We start from the raw sequence: 24,916 nt of genomic DNA on the forward strand, positions 1-24,916 counted from the left end.
ATAGATGCGCTGAAGGGTGCTGCATTTGGATTAACCTTAGAACTTAAAAAAACTATTGTCAATTTGTTCCATTTGAGTTTAATTTTCTAGTAAATTTCTGTCACATTTTTACATCTTTTATATATATATATATATATAATACCATACTGCGTAGATGACCGAGAAGACCGTAGTGGCTTGAAGGTGGCAAAGTGGAAAGCATGATGACGCAATTTAGCACAACATATCTTGAAAAATCACAATCTTTATTTTTTCCATGCATATCAAATAATCCTTTTTCAGAAAAGATACTTCTTAATAATATTTGATTAGAATAACTCCCATTTTGAAGTACGACGCCATCTTAAGCAAGTAAGCGGCAGCAGCATGGATGAAAAGCGTCTTACCAGCAGGAGAGATAACGTGGAAAAAGGCAGAGTATCATAGAACTTCAGAGGAAGAAGGGTGGGAATCGGAAAAGTTTCAGTTCACAGAATTAATTTGATTGGACAAGAGGCATCTGCATTAAAACATTACATAAGATAGAAAAGTCTGAACCTGTGAGAAGAGATGAATTTAGGGGCAGAATACCAAATTTAGAATGTTAATTTTGAGGTCGTCAATTATTTTTTGAAACAACTATCATATTTTGTTATATCTTACATATCCCCCCTTCAAAAGAAAAGTTGGGTGAGCAAGGTGGAAGAACAAGCATTAGAGCAGCAAAATGTGAAAGATATAATTTTGAAAATACAAACATATTAACTTTTAGACAAAGAATTATTGTCATAAAATTTTGACCGATAGTTTGAATCAATTTTGACATTTCACTGAATGTCATAAAATTGTGAATTCAATAATAATTTTAGACACTGTATTTTTTTAAAACAATTGCACATTTTAGTGTTCTGAGATAAGAATGTCCAATAAAATTTTGTAAAGTTCTTGATAGCCTTCTTAAACAATTCTTCATTGATTCTTCTTAAAACAATAACTTAAAAATGCAACTTTTTTTTCTTCTTTTCCAAAACGAAATAAACTCAATTTGGAACTTAATATCACTTCACGATCACATTTCATGACTTTTGATAATATTGCATTTTTTTAATATGAAGAATTAGCCAAATAAAGCACTGAACATGCAAGAGAGCACAAAATACTATTCAGATTTTTATATTTCACTTTGATGACCTTCAAAGCACTTTGGATGTTTAATTTTCTTTCTACGCGATGATCAGAGATGCATAAACTTTGTGAATATTCGAAGCGAGCAAAAACGATTAACCATATTTCACTACGTTGGCGACACTGACCTTGATTCCGAACACTTTCGATTTTGAACTTACAGATACTCAATGATTTCAAGGCACTTTTAAATTATGCCGTTTAATCACACACCGGAAATGAATTTGATGATTCACTGGTAGTTTGAGGCAACAGAGTTCGAAATCCATTCGGAAAAACTTGCACCAGGTTAATCCTGCCGGCTTTTTATATATATGTAATGATTTTAAAAGCGTAGAGGAAAGCAGTGGACCTCCCAACAGCTTACCATACTGCGTAGATGACCGAGAAGACCGTAGTGGCTTGAAGGTGGCAAATTAGTGGTAGTGGCTTGAAGGTGGCTTGAAGGTGGCAATAATTTAGCACAACATATCTTGAAAAATCACAATCTTTATTTTTTCCATGCATATCAAGTAATCCTTTTTCAGAAAAGATACTTCTTAATAATATTTGATTAGAATAACTCCCATTTTGAAGTAAGACGTCATCTTAAGCAAGTAAGCGGCAGCAGCATGGATGAAAAGCGTCTTACCAGCAGGAGAGCTAAGGCGGAAAAAGGAAGAGTATCATAGAACTTCAGAGGAAGAAAAGTGGGAATCGGAAAAGTTTCAGTTCACAGAATTAATTTGATTGGACAAGAGGCATCTGCATTAAAACATTACATAAGATAGAAAAGTCTGGAACCTGTGAGAAGAGATGAATTTAGGAGCAGAATACCAAATTTAGAATGTTAATTTTGAGGTCGTCAATTATTTTTTGAAACAGCTATCATATTTTGTTATATCTTACATATATATATATATATATGTACTGTGTAGCAGACACAAACCTTGCAATCTCTATACGAAGGCCAGCATCTGAAATAGAATATCCAAAATTACGAAAGGAAATTTCTCCCAGAAGTAATAAAGAAACTGTGTATGACTACAGCCTATCATTTAAATTATTTTTAAAGCATTAAGATACATACTAAAAAGGAATTTTCCCTTGATATTTTTCAGAGCATACCAAAGACAGAAACGACTTTTATAATTTAGAGAATCAGAAGCGAAAATAAAATCTTCTTTCTTTTCTTTAATGAGCCTATCCATTTCACTAATTTGAAATTCTAAGACACAGCCTTTCAATGTTTTCTGCCATTACCTAATTTAAGAATCGAAACTCCAACTCATTTCTCTCTTGAATATTAATAAATGAAACAGTTTTGTATCTTTCGCTCTCTCAATCTACAAGCGGCTTAATGGATAAAACTTATGAGCACTGTTCTTTAACCTCGCATTAATATCCGACTAAAAGGCTGGCTGCATATATTTTCATGATTTTCTCTGTATGAAATATAAACGGGAGCCATTTTTCTATAGAAGATGTTCCACAGTGTATTCCCTCCCTCAGGTATAATTAATTCATGTAATTTTCGTTAATCAATTAACCAACTAACACAGCTTTTTTGTATTTAAATTTCTTTATAAATATTTTTTAATATCTCGGTTTGTTCCTGTATTTCCTCTGATCTTGTTTCATATAAATTTTATGCTATTATTTTATTTTACAGTAAATTTTAAAAATGAAAATAACTATGGTAATTTTAGACTATATGTAAGAAAACTATATGCATGAAATTCCTTTTTGTTAAGAAATTCAAAAGCCTATTAATTGTTAGCAATTCAACATTAATCTTTTGTTATTCAGGATAGCAGTAAATTATCTTGTTCAGAATGAAACCGTTAAATTTGTAATGGTTATAACTGGCAGATAAAGTGGCAGGTTCCTTAGCACTCTTCATTAAAAGAAACCAGGAAATTTCCAAAACCTTTCGGAGTAATACTTATAATTAATATACATCTTTTCTTTCAACATCCAAAATTCTTTCATATTTATGTAACGTATGCATGTTTTGGTTGTGTTTCTATGGCATTACTCTTCAATCGCCTTTCTTTAACAAATTCGGCAAAATTTTCGACTCATATATGCAGTTACTTATTTAAGTGTAATAGAAAAAAGGCGAGTAAGAACGGCTGGGCAAGACTGAAAGGCAGCGGGTACTGAATCGATAAAAATCGGTATTGAGACAATAAAAAAAAAAAAATGCAGAAGCATATTCACTTGCATTCACCTTTGAAAATTAAGCTCTTGATTTGCCTATACTTTATGCAGTGCACCTTCTAAGCCTATACTATACTCCTCACATACAGCAACACAGGATCCCTTCAAAGGCCTTGTATGCCCATGTAATTCAACTTTTGCTTAAATTGTATCGTCTGTCCTTTGTTCAGCCCTTATCCGTAGTGCACAGATATTAGATAAAGAGACTCGGTTTTGTGCTGTAATTTCTGGAAATGTTCTCTGCAACACTTACATTTTCCCCTGACTTTACTTAAAAGATTATTGTAATATTAAGCCTGAAGAATGCTCAATTTGCATAAAAATGGCAGTCTATCTTGTCACCTTTTAACATTTGAATCTTAATTTTGTTTAGCAACATATAAAAATCACTCTTGATTTGAAGACAGTTTTTCATAAAAGCTACAAGAAAACAAATCTAGAAAATTTTGGCTTGGATGTATGAATATAAAATGAGGAAATGCACTTTGTAATTTCGTATTAGACGCGAAATCAGACGAGTAGTTAAAAAAGGACTGCTGCTTAATGTTATTAGTTTATGAATAATAATGGAATAAATACGTTAATTATTCTGTATAACTACCAGAAACTCTGCATGTGTCTTAAAATGCATATGTGTTCTAGTCAATTTCCAGAAAATTTCAGACAGTTAATGCACGTACAATTTTACGTTGAATTCTGTTGAAGAAGATAAGACGTTTCTCATTGAGAATATCATTTGGGATTAACAGTTTGCTAAATGTACATAGCTAAACGAACTCTAAACAAATGAATTTCTTCAGGTATTCAGCATTAGCATCAACATTTGCATATTAAATTTAGTTAAAAATTACAACTAAAACTTTGCAGTTGTATGAAATATTTTTTAAAAAAATCCTCTGTTTTTCTTGATTTCAGGAATGTTTCAGATATCCATAGCTTTATACGTTTCTTTACTTCGTATTGTTTTAGTAAATTAAAACATAATTTCTTCCAACGTATAACTTCGACTATTATGCTAGCGAACACTGACTACATTCAATCTTTCTTGTTTGGCCATAGGTTAAAAATAAAATCTGTACTTACATTTTTAAATAACCTTCATATATATATATATATATATAATGTACTATTTAGAACATTATCTCCTTTGATTTGATTATTTAGTATATTATCTCCTTTGATTTGATTATTTAGCATATTATCTCCTTTACAACTCTATTGAAATTTAATAAGTTATAAGCATGGTTAAAAATGAATCTTGAAAACTTTTTTAAATGGAAACATAAAAAATGAATCAAAATTAAATGGAAAATGGAAACTTTTAAAAGGTATAAATAAAATTGGAAATGTAAAACGAAAACCAAGTAATTATCATCATTGACTGGAAATTAGTTGACTTTTCAAGGGGAACAAACCCACCTCCGATCAGTTAATAATAATTAATATATGCTAAGGTGTTTCGTCTTTTACTCAAGTACGAATTATAATGCCAAAACGGTATTTTAGTAAGATGAATTTAAGCTAAGTAAGTACTGTTGAAGTGAGATAAATTTAACTAAAATCACTGCATTAAATTCAATAAGAAACTGGCTGTTCTGCCAAGTTTAAAAATAAATTTCAAATTCGTGAGATATTATTGTATGTGTGTATTTTTTCTTATATAAGCAAAGACTTCCATAATTTAAATATCCACAATTATTGAGTGCTTGCACAATATCCCATGTGGGATGTTTCCAACTGAGCAGAACGTAGCAATTCAACTTAGCATGGACTTCATAAATTCGCAGAAGTCTCCTAAGTGGTGTTAAGCTATGCCATCTGGATAGCCATCCTAAACTGCTTATTTACTGTAGGTACTAATCATGTACAAGAATAACGAAATTTCGATTATATCCTATGCGTTCCTCTGGTTGTATGCATGGTAAATATGTAGTGGCAAAGCCATTAGTGCAAATTGTTCGAAATAATGCTTCTAAAATTATTTTAGGAGAATTTGGCTCATTCATGCACCTTGTCCACCTGGAAAATGCCATCCTTCTTGGTATGCACGTACTTCATGAAGAATAGAAACGGTAAGTAGACAACTCAGTTTAAAAAGATTCTTCGTTAAGAAAGACAAAAAGACACGAAACGTGCAATACAAAAACACAAAATAGCCATCACCAGCTTGTGAAATAAATGCGTTATTAACAATTTAAAATGCATCGTCTAACGAGTTTTTCACGTATCCCGAAATTTAGTGTCATCGTATAACAACAGTGATTCATCAACGAGACTTCATTTTGGGTTTTCAAGGGACCTATCTATACATGTTCATGAGCTCATACGAGGCGCAAGTTTTACCGTTAGCAATAGCACTTTGAAATATTTTCTGCTGCTATATCCTGTTCATAATGAATTGTACAACATTGATAATATTGTACTCAAATATACACTTTATCTTATTCTTGCATTACAAGTGGATATTATTTCACGCAATGTTGCTTGTTAGTCATCATGAACAATTCAGATCAAACATCGCTCGTCTTGATTATTAAGTGTCCGTTTTCTAGCCATTCCCTTGTCGATGATGGGGGGTATGCCTTTTATGAGATACTTTGGTACATACGTGAAATCCTGGATTGAGAAGCTATGGAATGCCTGAAAAATTTCAGGAATCGAATGTTTTGTCGTATGTCGTACGTAATCCGTGTCTGGTGTAGAAAATGTATTGCACCAGATGGCGCTGTGTGCGCTTGAATTCTTCGGACTAGTGCAGAACCCTGAAAATTGCGAAAGATCTAACACCAACGCGAAACATTAACCAAAGTTTATATGTGCTTCTGTTTGTTGTAAATGTATTTAATTGTGCCGTCAATAAAATATGTAGAAAATGATAAAAAGTGGAGAATGCGTCTGACAGGTAAGTGAGATTTCTTTATATATTGAATTGAATTGAGTTTTAGCGACAAAGAATGTAAATGCGTATTTACATCCGGAATCTAAACATTCACGTCGGTTTCCCACAATAACTCAGAAATGTGTTCCACAAGCCGTATATTGCTATCCTATGAGCAAATGAACACCCTGACGCTTAGAGAAAGATATTCTTGTACAAATATAACCACTATCATTAATAAACCAAAAAAGGAGTAAAGTAAAGGTAAGGAAAAATAACAGAGATTCTTCAATTTCACCTTATTCATATAAGATTTTCTTATATACTTTAATTTGACTTTGTTAAAGGAAAACGTAGTCACACATATTTTCTGTACTTTCTAACAAATTGAATGTAAAAATGTGTATTTTAAATATAAAAGCTACAAATGAACCGCGCAGGAATTGCATTAATTTGCCTAAAGAAAAGTTTGGCTCAGTTAGCTTTAGTATTTAAGGCGAACTAACTAGCATGCGAAGAGAAGAACTTGGTTACAAATACATTTATTTATTGCTTATCTAAGGAAAAGTTTTATTTGCTATCATGTTTCTTTTTTAAAGTAAATAGATGATCTTATATGAGCACAGGTTTTTGGACTATTGGGGGGTAATCGATAAAAATTATATTCTACCCTCCCTTACTTTTTTTCTCTTATACAGTATTCGATTGATTCTTAGTTTAGAATCCTGTAGATCATTGGTTTTGTTCGGTTAATGGCCCGCATATAGTATCATTTCACCCAAGTACCTTCACCTTAAACCCCCAAACCCTCTAAAGAAAGCTATTTAAACATCGCTCCGGCACTTCGAAATAATTCACCGCCCCTTTAATGACGCAATCAAGATCCGGTAATTCTTCTTCCCAGCGCCCCCTACCAATTAAACGGGGAGTTACTTGTATTCCAGACATGTGAGATTAAGACCTTTCTCAATCAAGGATAGGATAAGAAAAAAAATCACCCTCTGTTGGTCCAAAAGGATCTTTTTTTGCCTTTCTCTTCATGTGAAGATAGGTAAATTCCCTGGATTTACCCAAATATCTAATTTCTTCTTTTTCTGCCACTGTCGGGTATTAGTAGGGAGTGGTCCCGTAGATTTAGTTACCGAGTTCTCGCGCCGAAAGTTTCAGACGAAACCCGCGGCTTATGAGTTTAGTTGTTCCTTTTCTTGCTGACGCAGAAGAGGACGAGAATTAAATTGATAGGTTCGCAGCAGGTATTCCTTTCTGGTTGCAGAGTGTTTTGAATTTTTTATTTTGTTCGCTGTGGGACTTTTTTTTTTTTTTTTTTTGTTTTGTTATTTTACTCTGCTTTTTTTCCAAAAGACGATAAAATTACTGAACATACGCTTTGCTAATAATATATAACTCATAAATGAAACTGGTGATGAGAAATAAGTAACCCTTTTATTATTGCTGATTAAATATCCAAGTAATTATTTTAACACAGGATACATATTTGATATCTCGGGGTGTTTAGCCCAGTGGTTCTCAATAATTTTTGCCCATGCACCTCTTTCACTATTGTTAGACGATCATTCCACCTTTTTCAGAACTCGAAAAATGCATATACATGTATTTAAACTTAGATTACTTTTAATTTGTTTCATAAATTAAACAACAAAAATCATAGAAAATGTTAATAAATACCGGAATTTAATAAAAGTAAATATTTAGATTCATAAATTAAAACTACATTTTAATAGGTAAATAAAAGGCTGACAGCATTCACTCCCCCACGTGAAACTACAAAAAATCTCCCATGGTTAAATCTTGTCTGATTTAGAATTTAAGGAAGGGGTTCCTAACGGAGTCGACATTGGTCACTTGTGGATCAAAGATGATCAGGGAGTAAATAGACCAATGTGCCCTGGCAACTGATTAGCATAATCAAAATCGGATTAATTACAGCAGTTCGAGCCTTTGATGAAAAATAAATTGTGAATGATTACAGTGCGCCAGAAAGAAGGACAACTTGATTGAAACTACCGAATAACCCATGCTTGGTAATAATGTCCAACTTCTCAGAAATTATCTAAAAAGGCCATCTAGCGATCACACATCCTAAGACTCCTTGCTAAGCCTGCACGGATACCATACAGATGATAATTCTAGACACTGTAAAGACAGCTAATCTTCCCCATACTTTTCACTCCCAACATATGGCTGCCAGTTGGAGGGGCGGGCACAAGTAGCCGCGGAAGTAGGGTAGCACACTCTCATGTTGCCGCCCCTCCAGGTCAAGGAAGGCCCTTTCGAAGGTCTCATTGATTACAAAAAAATTATTTACAAATCTGATTGTTAAATGTTCATTCATATAAATCTAATCCTCGAATTTACATGGGCATGCTGAGTTTTCGAATTAAAAAGTTATCCGAGAGAAATAGCCCAAAATAATAATTGTTACAGAACCAACATTACTGACTTTTCCCCCTCTTACCAAGTGGAAGTAGGTTTTATCAAGTAAACAATTTACTACAGAAAAAAAGAAACAGGCTGAATGATTTTAAACGAGGTGATCTTTTTCCTCCAATGGCGAGTTCTTACCCTTTACTGGCGTTGGCCACTACTAATGTCTTTATTATGAAGGCACCTAATAGGTGGGCCACCGTTGCCTCTTATGAAGGAAACTACATTTCTGCCTTTTCCGGGATTCGAACACAAGCTTTTAGATACGACAAGTAACTAACCACTTTCCCGTATGGAAGGGTGAGCAAAGTGATTTAAGACTTAGTTGAAGCAATTTTAAGTTAACTATTAAAAGGATTGCATCAGTACACCAAGAGCAGCCATGACGTTAATTATAATCAAACTTTTGGATAAACAGAATGTGCGATTGTTTGCTAAAAACTTGTTTATATTTAAAAACATTTTTTAAAATAATAATAGAAAAAGGATAACATAAATCTAATAAACCATTTTTTTAAACTTTTTTCATATTCTTATTTTAATTGTTATCTTTCAGTTATTTACGTGCAATTATTTGTAATATGGTTATGTTGTATGCTGAATATTATAGAATTTCTGCTTTACGAATTCAAAATGTTTTACGTGTAACATTCGTGCGACAAAAAATATGTCCTGCTTCTACAAGGATGATATAAAACAAATCATATTATTTTTCTTTTGTTATTTATTATTATAAATGGATTTATTAATTGAAGTCATGTGTGCCAGAGCTACCTATCAATGGAAAGAGATGCTTATGAACGAAACTGGAGGGTCAACGATTTTAGCAATTCTGCCACTTATATCAGATTCTTAGTTTTATAGAGGGTGCGGATAATTAATAGCGATTTCGAGCACTTTGAGCAATAGATTTTAACCAGGTACAAATTAATTTTGCTGAGTCTTGCGGTGACTTTCTAGTTCTGTGCGTGTTTTGCTGATTCTGTTCAGTAATACTTCGGAATGATGAATATCTCACCATTTGGTAGAGTGTTAGTACCCACATGTTTATTCTTCTTCTGTCATATCTGTCTGGAAGAATTTCTATGGAAAACTTTCTCTTATTTACGTTACAAATGGTTTTTCCTGTTTGTAACGTGAACAACCTCAGCTAGCCGTTTTGATTGATTGCTGGTTATTGAATTAAGGACTCTTACTATCAATGGTCAATGACTGTTACCGCTCGGCGATTTTTTTCTAGATTTAATATTACATCAAATATTTTACACTATTCTTTCATATATCCTACATCCTTTCATAATTAAGTTTGTCATAAAATTGTCGATACACGTGAAACTCCTTTTAATATAACTCTTTTTATAGTGACTTGACAGTAATAAAATAAATTTCGAAATTATCAGCACAATTTCTCAATTATTAACCGCGGAAAACTACTTGTGCCAATAACTAAGAAAAGATGATTCAATCTGAAGTAATATATTGCTATTTTCTTTACTGATATGAAAATATTTTTAAATTTTTAATAATAAAAGTAAGAAGCATATTATATTACTGCACAGTTATTAATACTAAGCTGAGAGTTCGCTTTACACATAATAGAAGAAATTTTGTAACATAATCTGAACATTTTACTTTACCTTATCCAAACAACAATATTAAGCTCGGCCCTATCAATGGTCCAGAATTTTAAAGTGAATAATAATTAGAACGTATACTTTAGAAGAATGAAAAATTGTATATAACTGTATATAAAAATTGTAGAAATATTTTTATGTTATTAATTTTTTTCCTAAGTTTCATATAATCGTTTTGAATAAGAATTTTAAATTGACTATATGTCCAGTATAGTTCATTACAATAAAATTAAATTATGAATAAACATTTTATTTCCTATATTATTCTCATTCAAACAATTTCTACGGGAGTTTTTTTGTCGAGTTCATAAAAATTAGTGCAGCTTCTATAGATATTTTTTCAAGTCATTCTTGAGAATACATGTTAAGTATTCCTACAGGCGGAGATTTATGATATTTTCTTAAACAATGTCTCCATTTATATTACTGTTAGATGCACTAGTTAAATTTCAGAACATTTTTCTTTACCAGTATAATCAAAATAATCCGCTTGAAGGAACACAGCTTTTGTGTTCCAAATTGTGACAATTGGATGTAACAATGAAACTTTCCGTTTAGCGGTGTAAGAAATTGCGTCTATTTTAATAGCTCTAATTGACTTTTCAAGCGAAAACGAAGAATGGTAAACTATTTAAATGATTATATGAAGCTCTTAATTCCTTTTCACGGAGACCCGTCATTATTATGATTCTTTGGAAAGGTATGCGGCTGGAAATAGAATTATCATATAAGAAGCTCGTTCGTTTCTCTTCTGTCGAGAAAATAAAAAGCAACCTAAAATGGTACGTAAATCCGACAACCAAAACCACATGATCATTTCTGATGACCCCCCAAACATCACAAATGTTTTACACCGCTCCATTGAAGTAATCAGTTAACCAGATTTCTTTGTCGGGAAACCTGCGATTCTGTTTCCTATCTCCATCTGTGTAAAGATGGAAAGTCTTTTCAGGAAAGAATGCATACATGTCAGATTTCGTTTGCAAGCACTGGAGCCAGCAACTGCTTCTGTTTGAGAGAAGCAAACATTTACTTTGAATTTATTTGAATCTCCACAGATATAAATATTACCAATTATTGGGAATTAAACGTTGGTCGAAACGCAAATGAAAATATGTACCCAAGTAGATGTTACTAGTAAAACTCTTTTAGTTCTCTCCGAGTAAATGTTACTAGTACTCGTTTAGTTCAAACGACATGTAGACCCGATCGTTAGTTCTTGTGTTTTTCAACGGAAGACAACAAGTCTTGTTACTTTGTTGCAAGCTCCTGGAGTTGCCTCCTGTTTTCTAAACTACTCACGTAGTTGTTTAAAGGAAAGTTACAGAACACCTATCAACAATGGAGTGTTTTGGGTTTTAATACATATAGTGCTGTATATTCTTTTAAGAATAATGAGTAATTCGAAAGAAATCTGATTATTAGATGTGATACATAAAAGTGTGATTATTGTATTTAAATGTGTGTCTAGTGATTTATTTAAACCTGCTGGAGGAGAAGAAATTACTTCTATTAAAGAGGATGGAAACAAAAATTGCATTCCTGCTACGAAATGCGGAAAGCTTCGAATCAAAGTGAATAGAACGAAACGTAAGGAAACGACGAATGGCTGAAAAATTGGAAAAGATAAATTACGGCGAATTACTAGCCGTGACTGTGTGTGTGAGTACGAATGTTTCCGTAAACTTATCTTGAAAAAGTATGGCTGATTGATTCTTTTAATAAAATGGGTGGAAAGCGAGCACGAAATATTTGTTTGAGAGCTCTCATAAATATCAGTTCAGTTCAGAGAAGAAGACGCAGATGATGAAACGATAACGGACCAGAGAAGCCAGACGTAACAGAAAGGAAATGTAACGACTGAAACACGTAACTGTATTTTCTTTAAATAAAATATTATAATAGTAGTTTCTCTGTGTATCTGTACGTGTGTGAAAGAGAGAGTGTAAGTGATACCTTATCTAAAACATACATTTTTGAGTATAAATACGGTGCTAATGTGTAAAAATAATTAAAGAAACTCAGCAAAAAAAGATATTTTCACACAACTTAGAATTTTGAACTTTAAAGCGTTTTTTTTTTCCTTATTCTAAAAATTTGAAAAAGTGGAACTGCTTCAATTTTACAGCAGATCTTTCTACTGTTCTTTTCTAATTCAATGATAGCTTTGATCGACTTTCAGCATTCTTCTCCTTTAAGATTTGGTTTGGTTTATTTGATTACGGCAAAGCACTCGAAGGCCCTCTGCCTTAGGGGATCGTTAATCTAAGTGACAACATTTTGTCTCAGACACGTTCTAATGTGACACCTATGCCAGTAATGTTTAGCATCAGATGTCGTTATATCTTTATTATGAGAAGTTCATAAGCTTTGTCTTCTTCCCATTCTGTTATTCTGACAAGAACATTCTTCTCTACCGTTCTAATGCTAAGGTAATTAAGTTGACGTTACCATCTATTTCAAGTGCCAGCCTATCCATTTCTTGATAAACATCTACTTTGTAAATCAGATTTAGGTAAGGATCATTTGTTAGAAAATACTTGATGATCAATTTCGAGTGTCCAAAGGCTATTGTACGTTGAATATAGAACATGGAAACTGCATACATCAGAACTAATTGCCATCGTTATCCACCCATAATTAATGGCTTTAAAAGTTTGCGACTGGATCATTAATGACTTGATAATTACAATATTTAAGACATGTTTATTAAACTAATCGAACCCTTAAATTATACAAAGCTAATATCTCGGAAATAGAAAATTTTAGAAATGTTAAAATTTAATGGTTGAATGTTATCAAATAATCCGCTAACTGAAAATACAGAAAATGCAATTATGTATCCATTATAATTGTCTGGACGAATTTTTTAAATTTTCATTCATTTAATTCTTTCAGTTTGCTTATAAAAGTATCACTAAGCAATTCGTAACAAAACCGGGTTCAATTCAAATAAGGTTTGTTATGTGAACTTTAGATTAGTGTGATGTTAGGCCTTAACCGCTAACTAGCGGTTAAGGCCGCTAACACATCGGTACACATCGGTATAACACATGCTATATTTAAGCCTCACATGTACTGGTCTGTTCATAAATAATAACAGAGTGAATTTTTTTATGAAAGCAAAACACTTCATGAGAAAAGACGGAAACACAAACCTATATGGCCGATATTTGTATTTCTACAGTCAGTAGATAATATTCAGTAATGATGATTAAATATACGTATAATAATCATGTACACTATACACGTGATCTAAAAATTGTTTAATGTTTTGGTGTTTTATTTATTTGATTTCTAATAAAAAATTAATTAGATCAACAATACTCAATTTGAAACGTTTTAGAACAAATTAGCGCTTTTTTTTCAAATTGCCCAGACGTATATAGGAGCGCGCATTTATCGCTCTCTGTCTCAGGTGAAAAAATATGTAGGCACAGCTCTGCAATTTTGTCTCCTTGAATTTCAAATTTAGTCTAGTCTACTATAACCAAATTTGCTGTCTATTATACTAGACAGTATACCAGGAACATACTGTCTAGTCTAGTATACTGTAACCAAATAGCTCTGCCTGAAGATATTATTGCAAAGTAAGTCTCTACACATTTTGGTTATTTGCCAGAATGTTTTCTATAACCAGAATGTTTTCTATAAGATTTGCTTAACATAAAATGCTTCCTTCAGGTGCAAGAAACATACCATTTGGCATTTGTTGAAGCTATCTCACTATTCAGTACTTAAGGAAAATGACTTTTAAAATAAGTTTAAAATAAGCAAAAAATAGTTATAGTAAAAACTGGCACATATAACAAATGAAAATATCGCTGATTGTATTTTCGTTGGAACTAGTCTAAACTTTTCAAAGCATTATAGTTGCGGAAAGCACACAAGAAATGCAGAACCACCCAAACGAGATAGTGGTTAGAGCAGGGATGGGCAAACGTTTTCGGTCGAGGGCCAAGATAAAGATTTCTAAAATTTTAAAAACAATATACAAATATTACAATTTAAATATGTTAATGAGATGAATGAAACTGAAATTTCATTTTTAAAAGTTCCTTACATTGAGGTTCGAAGTAAGATGTAGTGATTCTAAGAAAGGAGGCTAAATGCTGATCTGTCAGTCTACTTCTGAAATAATTCCTTCTAAGGTTCATAGTGGAAAACACTTGTTCATATATATAAGATGAAGCAAACATAACACTGATTTTCTGGGCGTGGGACATTAAATTTGGGAAACTTAATTTCGATAATGATTTGTAAAACTCTAACTTTGTCATATTTAGAAACAACTGCTTCAGATGATTGTTACGTTGCAACTCAGTTAATTCAAGCTGCAAATCTGACCTCACTGCTTCGCAATTTACTTTAAAAGGCATGATAAAAATATCCAATTCTGTTTGAATGGCACTGGAATCTTGAATTCTGCGTTCGAACTGAAAATGCAGTTTTTTCAAGCCATCTTCATAATTCTGAAGTTTTAGTTTAAAAGTTTTGAGATGGGCCCAGATATCGTCGAAAAATTGATTGTTCTCTTACATCTTGTCATTCGTTTGCTCATATGACAAAGATGTGTGAAAAATGCAGAGTCCGAAAGCTATTCTGTACCTTCTAACATTTCGCACTCCGCAGAACACTGTTTCTCATGGAAGAGCAGCACAATGCTGTCTTTCAGCTGCCAAACTCTCGAAAACAGATCTTGCACTAAGCCACCTTGCTTTCGTGTAATACAGTACATCAGAGTGTTCAGATTGCACGAACTGTATCACGGACGAGATCGAATAGTATTCTCAAACTTCACGACTCCATTAAGCTCGAGTTTCATACTCAATGCAGATTTACACAGAGCATTTGATGTATTACACAATGTAGAAAAATAACATTGTTCACGGAATAGTTTTAATCAAAGGGTCCAAAAAATCCAGATTTTTCCCTGTCGTATTTGGTGCTCCATCGGTCGTAATATGACTTATTTCCTTTAGGCGCTTTCAAAGTTAAAAGCCCTTCCCGAAATTCACGAAAAATACCACATCCCGTTGTAGTTCCCTTTAAAGAACCCGTGCACACCAGTTCCTCGGTAATTTCAAAGTTTTCATCAACATTTCTTATAAATAATACTAACTGAGCAGCATCATTTATATTCATAGCTATGGAGCGAAATTTGAACTGGCCAATCTTTGACTCTAATTGTGATGTCAAATTTTTATCGATGTCTTCGATTCTAGAAATGACCGTTTTTCGCAATAAGCTTACAATCTCAAAATTATTTTTCTTGTCGGGATATAAAGCATCACAAACTTGGAGCATGCATTGTTTAACGAACTCCCATCACTGAGAGCTTTATTATTTTTAACAGTATTGTATACTACAATGTAGCTTGCATGTGTAGCTGCCTTTTGGATACAGTTTACCATCTTGGAAAAATTTTGTCGGCCTGATAATTTTTTACAAATACTTTCTGTATTTTATTTTCTTTCATATTCGGACATTGCTTCATATTTGGAATTTTTATGCTTAGATGTGAAACGTTATATTCTTTGAAGACTATTGCAGCTTCATTGCAGATGAGACACACTGGTTTATCTTTCAAAACTGTAAAAAATATTTCGAGGTCAATTCATCATGAAAAGCACGGCACTCTGAATCAACTTTACGTTTTCAGCAGCCATTTCGGGGTTAATGTATTTTACGAATATCCCAAACCAACACTAGCTAAGTTACACTTTTAATGATTTCACCACTATGCACAATGATGCTATATGTCCGCAATCTTTTTTTATACTCAATCAATAATATTGCTCGTAGGTCTCGCGTCAATAGGCAAAGCCGCTGGCTGGAGCTTTAAATGCGCAGTCTGCCACATGTGACGTCTAATTCACCTATATTGGATTCCCATATGTCTGTTCCTCGAGAAAGAGATAACACTTATTGGCGTCAACTTACAGCTATAACTAACAAAGAACTACTGTAGGAAAGGATATGGATGATTAATATATAAATACATATTTCTTTTAATTTGCCTTGGACCGGCAAATTAAAATTCTACCCGCGGGTCGGGTAGAACCTTCCGGGAGGCCGGAATTGTCCCATCCCTGGGTTAGAGATAGTCACGCTGACTGCCGTACAGAAGGATTCGGGTTCGAATCCCGGAGAAGGCACGTATTTTTGTGTCTGTGCGGCATGGGGTCACTCTAGAAATCCTCTCAAAGAGGTTGTTGGTAGGGAAAGAGGAATGGGAGACCATCGGACCTGTCCCTTCGGGGTGATCTTCATGAAAACTGGGAGACGGAAGTGAGCAAAGTCGTACTGTCACCTGCATGGCGCCCAAGGCTCTTGCCAAGTCGCAATCTTGCACTCCTTGCCGCAATGAATTTCTTTGGCTTGTGCTGATGTTACTGTCAGACAAATGAGGTAAGTCACAACAACTACAAAATAAATACAGTTCTTAAACGCGTAAGTTAAAACGTTTAGTCGAAAGGTGGTGGAGGCAAGAAAAAGTTTTACAACGCTTCCGTTAGGAAAGGAGTGAAAGTTGCATCATAAACTAGACTGTGTGCAGGAAGATTTTCGAAGCTTCTAGTAAATCCTAACTGAAAAAAGAATTAGGGACAAATAATTTTGTGACTTTTCCCCAACAATGGGAACTAATTAAAGACCTTGAAATACTTCTAATTCTTTTCTTTCTTTCTCAGATACCTAATGGTCTCTTATCCTGAATTTTTAACTTTGTCATATATATATACGCAAGACTGCGCTCGCAAGGAATTTTATAAATGCCTCATAAATGGAGGCCCGATATTTCGCCTTTTACAAATGAGAACAGGGTTTCAAAGAAAGGTATAAAACCTTATTTTTGAAGCATGTGAAAAGAAGAGGGCTTAGTTTACGATGCATGTAGACAGATGGATTCCATTGAGATGTTCTCAGTTTAAAGGTTTTAAGTTTAAGAAAATGGAAATGGAAGATATAACACAAGTTTGGTATAACTGAAGAAATTACAAAAGATTGAGCTTGAAAGGTGTATTCAAAAGCGTCTAGACGAAACACTCATTGTAATGATTTTTTTTAAATTCTTTAGGCATTTACCGAAGATATTCAAATTTCATTGCTTTTAAATAAGGAATATAAAATATATCTTCTGCTGAAAATTATTTTTATATTGAAGCTGAATATTATTTATAGATCCATGAAATATTCTGTTTAGGAACAAAGTTTTCAAGAAAAGAAAATGAAGAGAGAAATTTATCATTTTAAAAAGTTTTTTAAATCATTTTTTTTTTCAAATCGAATCCAAACAAAGAAAATATGTGCGGAATGCAATGCCAATACGTGCTTACAAAAGGCAAGTGCCTTCATGCAGTCTCTTGTGAGACACATCTCATAAATTTTCGACACTGTGGTCCCACGACAGCTTTACATAAACTCAAACAGAACCAGAACGTCAATGCTTAAATGATATAAAAATTTTATTCAGTTTATTTATGCACTGCAGAATCTGAGAAGGCAAGCAAATGGCACGAGAAGTTTGCTGGAGCTTCAAAAAACATGAAATGCGTTCGATAATGATTCAAAAGTTCCAGAAGCAGCCAGGTTAGTTTCAAGGAGAAAAAAAATAAATCAATACTTTGCACTTCGATTTTTCATAGATATTTTTTTCCCTTTATAGTCACATCACTATGAACAAAATTGTGTATTTCCTTTTTTTTAATAATTCTTTCTTTTGTTGTATTCCTGTTCTTTTATTGCATTTTCTAAGGTTTTAAGCTATCGTTTCAAATCACGTACAGAATAATTTATAATGGATGCTTAGTATATAAAATCAGATAATATTGATAACACCGTCTACTGAATTCTGTCGGCTTTTAGGATAAATAGGAATGCTAACTCAGCCAGATTATTGAGTTGTACGTTAATAAATACGCATAAATTTCTGGTTGTGACTTTTAGATTTTATTTCAAATATATGTGAAATGTTTTTCGGCTTCATAATCATATAATTTGAAAACATTTTATTCGTTCAGTTTGCTAATACCTGAAATTGATTTCTTTAATTGCAGTAAGTTTTATCCTATTAATATCAGGTCAGTCCATAACTTCGCGGGGATTAAGAGTATGTGTGGAATTCACTATGACGCATTTACTAAAACAATACAATTTTGAACCTGTTGAAACTTCTCATTGTTCGACTAGCATATTATTCAGTTCATCACCAACTTTCGTAAATATCGAACGCATTTTAGTACCCATAGAAGGCAGATGATGAACCCCATTCAGGACATTTTGAACTGTTAGAACCAAATCAAACAATTAATTCAGAAGTTTATAGTGAACAACTTTGCCGTCTAAACTGAGAGTTGATCAAAAAACGCCCATGACTGGTGAATCAAAAAAGTGTCGTTTCATCATGATAAAGCTAGACCGCATACGGCTCGAACGACGCTGCAAAAAATTAGTGAATTTAATTGGGAACTTTTAACCACATCCTACTTACTCCCCAGATATTGCCCCAAGTGATTTTCACTTATTTCGTGCCTTACAAATTTTTTTACTGGGAAAAAATTTAAATTATGAACAGGATGTACACAATGAACTTTCAAGTTTTTTTGCATCAAAACAACTTTCTACAGCAATGGCATAAAAAACCTGCTTGTAAGATAGTGAGACATTCTACATAATGGAAGAAAATATATAATTGATTAAAATGTTAAATAGTGTTTTTTTATATTATTTAAAAATTTACCAAAAAATGAGCACGAATTTATGGTCTGACGCAATATTTTGCATTTACTCATAAAAATTAACTTTTACTTTGATTAATCTTCACGTTTTTGATGCAAATAGCTATAATTTTCATGAGTTCTTATATTAAAGTCTATTTCTTTTTATACTATAACTTTATTAAAATCATTTATACGTGTTAATTACTTTTTTTTTACTTTGTATTTTGTAATACAGTATAGATGTCGCTTAATGAGATTATGTTTGCCATATCTCTTTTCATAACAATAGCCAAATAACAGGATTAAACGATAGAAAAACTATCCTTCAAAATAGTAATAGACTTTAACTAATTTAATATAAAATATCAAGACACATTATGAGGCCTTCTTAGAATGTCTTCGCGGTGTAATGTTCAGCACGCTCGGTGCGTTTCCAGATGTCCAAGGTTCGAGTCCCAGCAAGGGCACTGCACATTTTTAATGTCTCCTGCTTCGAAATAACCTTAAGTCTGTACAACATAGATGTAGATATTTTCATAGTATTTTAATTAGAAAAAAGCAAAAGTTTGTTTATAAACTGTTCATAATATTTTAAATTCAAAATTTCGTTTGTAAACTGTTTATAACGTTTCGGTAAATAATTTGACCAATGCTGTACCCATGGTCTTAATATTCAAAAAAGGCAGTCTTCATTGGAAGCCATTGTTAAATTTTAAAAATTACAAAAAAAAAAAAATTATTTACAGTAGATGTTTTTCTGAATTTTTTTTTTTTTTTTTTTTTTAAGAGTTGCAATTTTTTTTTCTGTGTGTTTATGTGTGCGTGTTACTGCTCATTTTTAATGGTTGTCTGAAATGAAAATTAAGTTGTCTGCCGGTTTAAGCCCTCATTTGACGACATTTTTCTGGCATAAGGTAATTTTTATAACATATTTTGACATTATTTGGCGAATTTATCTATCATTTGGCGACTTTATTTTAGATTAAATAATTTATTCTATTCTATTCTATTTACCGTATATACCCGCGTATAAGTCGAGATATTTTGGACCAAAAAAAGACTTCAAAGTGGGGGGGGGGTCGACTTATACGCGGGGCCATAAAAAATTAAAATAATCGGTAGTTCAAAAATTTCTTTATATAATGCAGTTGTTTTCTTCCCGCACTCAAATTGGACGACTTATCAAATAAGTCACTTACTTGAAGTAATTTCATGACTTAAATTATGTGACGAACTAATCACAGAGTTTCATACTTTAACTAGAGTAAGTTTCGATAAAACATATGTATAAGTCTTTATAATAGTTATTGTTCATTCATGAAATACTTTTGTTAACCGGCGTACACGTCAAAATTTAAAAAAAAATAGCCCACGCAATAACTGAACAGTTTTGAATATTTCTTTTAACTTTTAAAAAGGGGAAATGCAGATAGATTTTACGTACGCGAATCTTTTCCGGAACAAATTCTAGAATTTTAATTCTAGAATTCTAGAATTTCCGGAACAAATTCTAGAAGAAGGATTTTGATTTTGTTTATTTACCAAGGTATTTTTTATCGGATATTGAATTTTTTTCTCAGATGGTTTTGAATAAATGTAGTACTTAAAAAAATTTTTTTTCGAAGTTTCTCGATCGATTTCGGAAGTGGGGGGTCGACTTATACGCGGGTTTCTTATTTTCTACGAATTTTTTATGTCGAAGTAGGGGTGGTCGACTTAAACGCGGTGTTGTGGTGATCCACGGTTTGAAAATGGTTTCTGAATCAGAAGAGATTCGTGCACTAACCTAGTGCTTCGCATTAGAGAGTAAAGAACATCTATGATATAAAAATATACTTTTATTTACACAGCGAAAACGCGCAGCAACATTTTTTACGAAAGCTCATTCTCCTAATAACATACTTCTTTTTACACTCCGCTTGCGCATGCGCAATGACAATTACCAAAGGAGCTTGGCAGATACTGCCATCTGTTGGATAAACTATTCGCTACATATTCCTCCCACCTGAATTTACTGGGAGGTAAATTCACACATCTGTTAAGTATAATATATGCATAATAGTACAGTATACAATATTGAAGTATAAAATTATGCCTACCAAGATGTTCTAATTAAATTGAAATACAAATTTACCTGGAGATGCAGCATTCCATAATTTTCTAGACATATTAACAGATAATACTAAACCTAGAAAAATAAAAATAAATCAAATTATTAAAAAGTATTCAAACAAGTACAAAACATTTCACAGACGTATCACTGGTTTCACAGTTCTACCACTGCTGGTAGTCATAGGAATATTTTCAGTCATATCCTTTTGGACTGGGTTATCCAGCTCAAGTCTGTACAGTCTTTGCACTGGTCTCAGAAACTCAGAAGTCTCTGTTTTTATGACAGCAAGTCTTATTTGTCCATCACGACCAGGTAGCAGCTTTATGACACGCGCCAGGTTCCAAAAAGCACGTTTTTTGTTGTTATCTTCAAGTAGAACAATTTCACCCACCTGGAGAGGTTTAGCTATAGAGTTTTTAATGGACTGCTGACGTAACTGTCCTAGATATTCCACACGGAATCTTGCTCTAAGTTGTTCTCTCACCTTTTGTAGATACTTAGCTCGTTTACTCAGTTTTCCCTTATCCACTGTATCGATATCAGGTACTCCTGATTTGGAAATCTCCTGCAGGAACATTTCTGAAGTTAATGGGGATGAATCTTCAACGTCTTCCGACACGTAGGTAAGTGGCCTAGTATTGATTACTCTTTCACAGTCGCATAGTACTGAAAGCAACTCCTCGTAATCCAGGGCAGCACGACCTAGAACTTTTCTCAGAATCTGTTTCACTATTTGAACTAAACGTTCCCACCAACCGCCCCACCAAGGTGCGGAAGGAGGAATAAATTTCCACTGAATTCTTTGCTCAGAGGCCTTTGATCGCAGACTCTCCCAATCAATTGTATGCAGAAGGCTCTCCGCTCCTTTAAAATTTCTGCCATTGTCTGAGTATATTATAGATGGTCTTCCGCGACGAGAAATGAAACGTCTCAATGACTGGAAAAAAGCTTCAGTTGTCAAGGATGTTACTGACTCCAGATGAATGGCCCTATAGACCGCACATGTGTAAAGAACAATATAAGCTTTTCGACCATCTTTAAGGTAGAGGGGTCCTGCCAGATCGACACCCACTATCTCAAAAACATTTGCATCACGTACTCTATCTTTCGGCAAAATTCCTGGAGTTACATCACAACTTTTGGATTTAAATCTTTGACATTTAACACATTTTCTAATGCAGTTTCGTACTGTCTTACGAGTTTTGAGGATCCAATAACGTCTAACTTCCACAAGTTTTCTGCTGATCTTTCATTTAGCAATAAAGAAACACATGCAAGAGAATCATTTATACCCCAAGATTCCTTCGCTGGAATTTTACCCATTAAAATCCATCCCAAACTTGTTTCCATCGCGACCGGACCACTTTGTAAACATTTAATATTTCCGGTGAATAATTTTCCAGCAATATCAGAACCTATCAGCAATTTAATGTCACTTTCGTTTTCGAGAGCATTACCCTCTACATCTGACACTTGAATATTTAATTTACGAAGTTCTTTCAACCAAAGACCTTTAGGTATTTTCTTAACATCAGAACAGATAACAGATTCACTTAAACAATGCACACTACATACATATTTATTATCAAGGCTACTCAAATTAACTATATATTTAGAATGCAATTTTTCTTTTGTTTCTACACCTCCGAATAATTTATGAACTAATTTCACTTCACCAACACTGTTACATTTCAAAGAATCTGTAATATCTTTCGTTAAATAACTTCTCTCGCAACCCGTATCTATAATCCCTCTGACTATCCTTTCCCTGTTGCCATTTTTTACCCTTACGATTAATGTTTGTAGTAACACATCGGAGCTCGCGGATCTGCTAGCCAAAACATTGACCTCATTTTTCGCCACAGGCTCTACTTGTTTAGTCTCTTTCAATTGAGAAGGAACTTGTTGACACATTACTGCCAAATGCCTTTTCTGGCAAATTAAACACTTAACCTTGGACTTACAGTTACGAGAAATATGGTTTTTCTTCAAGCATAATAGACATAAACCCTTCTTAAATATTAAATCTTTTTTATCCTGATATGTAAGCGTACTAGCTTTAAAACATTTTTCTGTTAAATGTGGCTTATCACAAAATAAACACGATTCCTCAACTTTCTTAATAGGAGCATTTTCTTTAAATTTGTCTCCTGTATACAAATCATTACAAGTAGGAATATTAGACTCCTCATTAATGTAACTTTTAGATTTTCTACTTTTATCAAAAGAAAAACGCGCTAATTTAATTCTCTCTTCAGATATCACTTCATTTTTCAAAAACAGAAGAATAGATTCAAGATCGCTCTTACCTTGTTGTGACGAGCTCTCCCGTTCCCTCTCCCACACGCGTAAGATGTCAGGGGGCAGGCAAGATTCAACTAACGGAAAAATAACACTAGCGTATTTATCTTCAGTCACACCGAGAGATTCCAGAGCACGCAGTTTTGTTTCTAAACTGTCGTACAACGATGATAGCGCAAAGTCCTTTTTGGTTGCATTATTATTTATCAACACAAGATTCAATAAATCCCGAACGTACACTTGTATAAGAATATCTTCACGTCCAAAACGATTCTTTAAATGTTCGATGACTTTCGGATAATTTTCTTTAGTTGTCGGGAAACTCTGCATTATTTCCCGTGCTTTCGATTTGGCAGCAGTAGCCTGGATCAGATATACGAATTTCAAATGATCATCTAGCACTGGATCTTCGTGTATCTTACTAAAGGTATTCCAGAAATTCAACCATTGTCGTGGATCACCTGTAAATTCAATCAAATTTATTTTCGGAAGCTTCAAATTCGTTGCCGTTGTTCTTGAATCAACAGTTCTGGTTTCATTTACCGATGCATGAGTCAGCAAATTTTTCTCTATTTTCACAGTGATTTGCTTCACTTTCATCCTGGATGCTATTAATTTCTCCTTGTAAGTCTCACATGACTCAAATTCTTTAGTATATTCTTCTTGCGAGACTTCTTTCGATTTTGATAGGAGATCCAATATTTCTTCATCCAACTGTTGTAGTCGAATTCCTTTATCTTCCAGAATTTCCAGGGACGATAATAGAACATCACTGTTCAATTCTGACTCATTCAAATGTCCACGTATGCTATTATATGCTTTCGTGAAGGCTGCACGCAGTGGTATTCTTCTTACTTTCAAGGCTTCCATTTCTGCTGTTAAACCATCAAAAGTGTCCTTTACCTAACTAATGCGTCCTGTTAGACGGACGCCACTTTTTGTTGTGGTGATCCACGGTTTGAAAATGGTTTCTGAATCAGAAGAGATTCGTGCACTAACCTAGTGCTTCGCATTAGAGAGTAAAGAACATCTATGATATAAAAATATACTTTTATTTACACAGCGAAAACGCGCAGCAACATTATTTACGAAAGCTCATTCTCCTAATAACATACTTCTTTTTACACTCCGCTTGCGCATGCGCAATGACAATTACCAAAGGAGCTTGGCAGATACTGCCATCTGTTGGATAAACTATTCGCTACACGCGGTATCGACTTATACGTGGGTATATACGGTATTCTATTATTCTTTCTTGAAATACCAGTTGGGGTGTGTCAGTATCTTTTTTCACTTCCCCACTGGGTGGTTCACACAGTAATGAATACGTTCTTGCTCATTATTGCCCATATAAAAATGCGAATAAAGTAATAAATGTATGAATTACTTCAAATATAAATAAATAAATGTCTAAATACTTAAATAAATTTGTATAGAGAAAAAGAAAGGTATTTGAAAA

The sequence above is a fragment of the Stegodyphus dumicola genome, chromosome 10 (assembly GCF_044657685.1).
Source record: "Stegodyphus dumicola isolate Sdum_Otavi_A_Nest chromosome 10, ASM4465768v1".
Lineage (NCBI taxonomy): Eukaryota > Metazoa > Arthropoda > Arachnida > Araneae > Eresidae > Stegodyphus > Stegodyphus dumicola.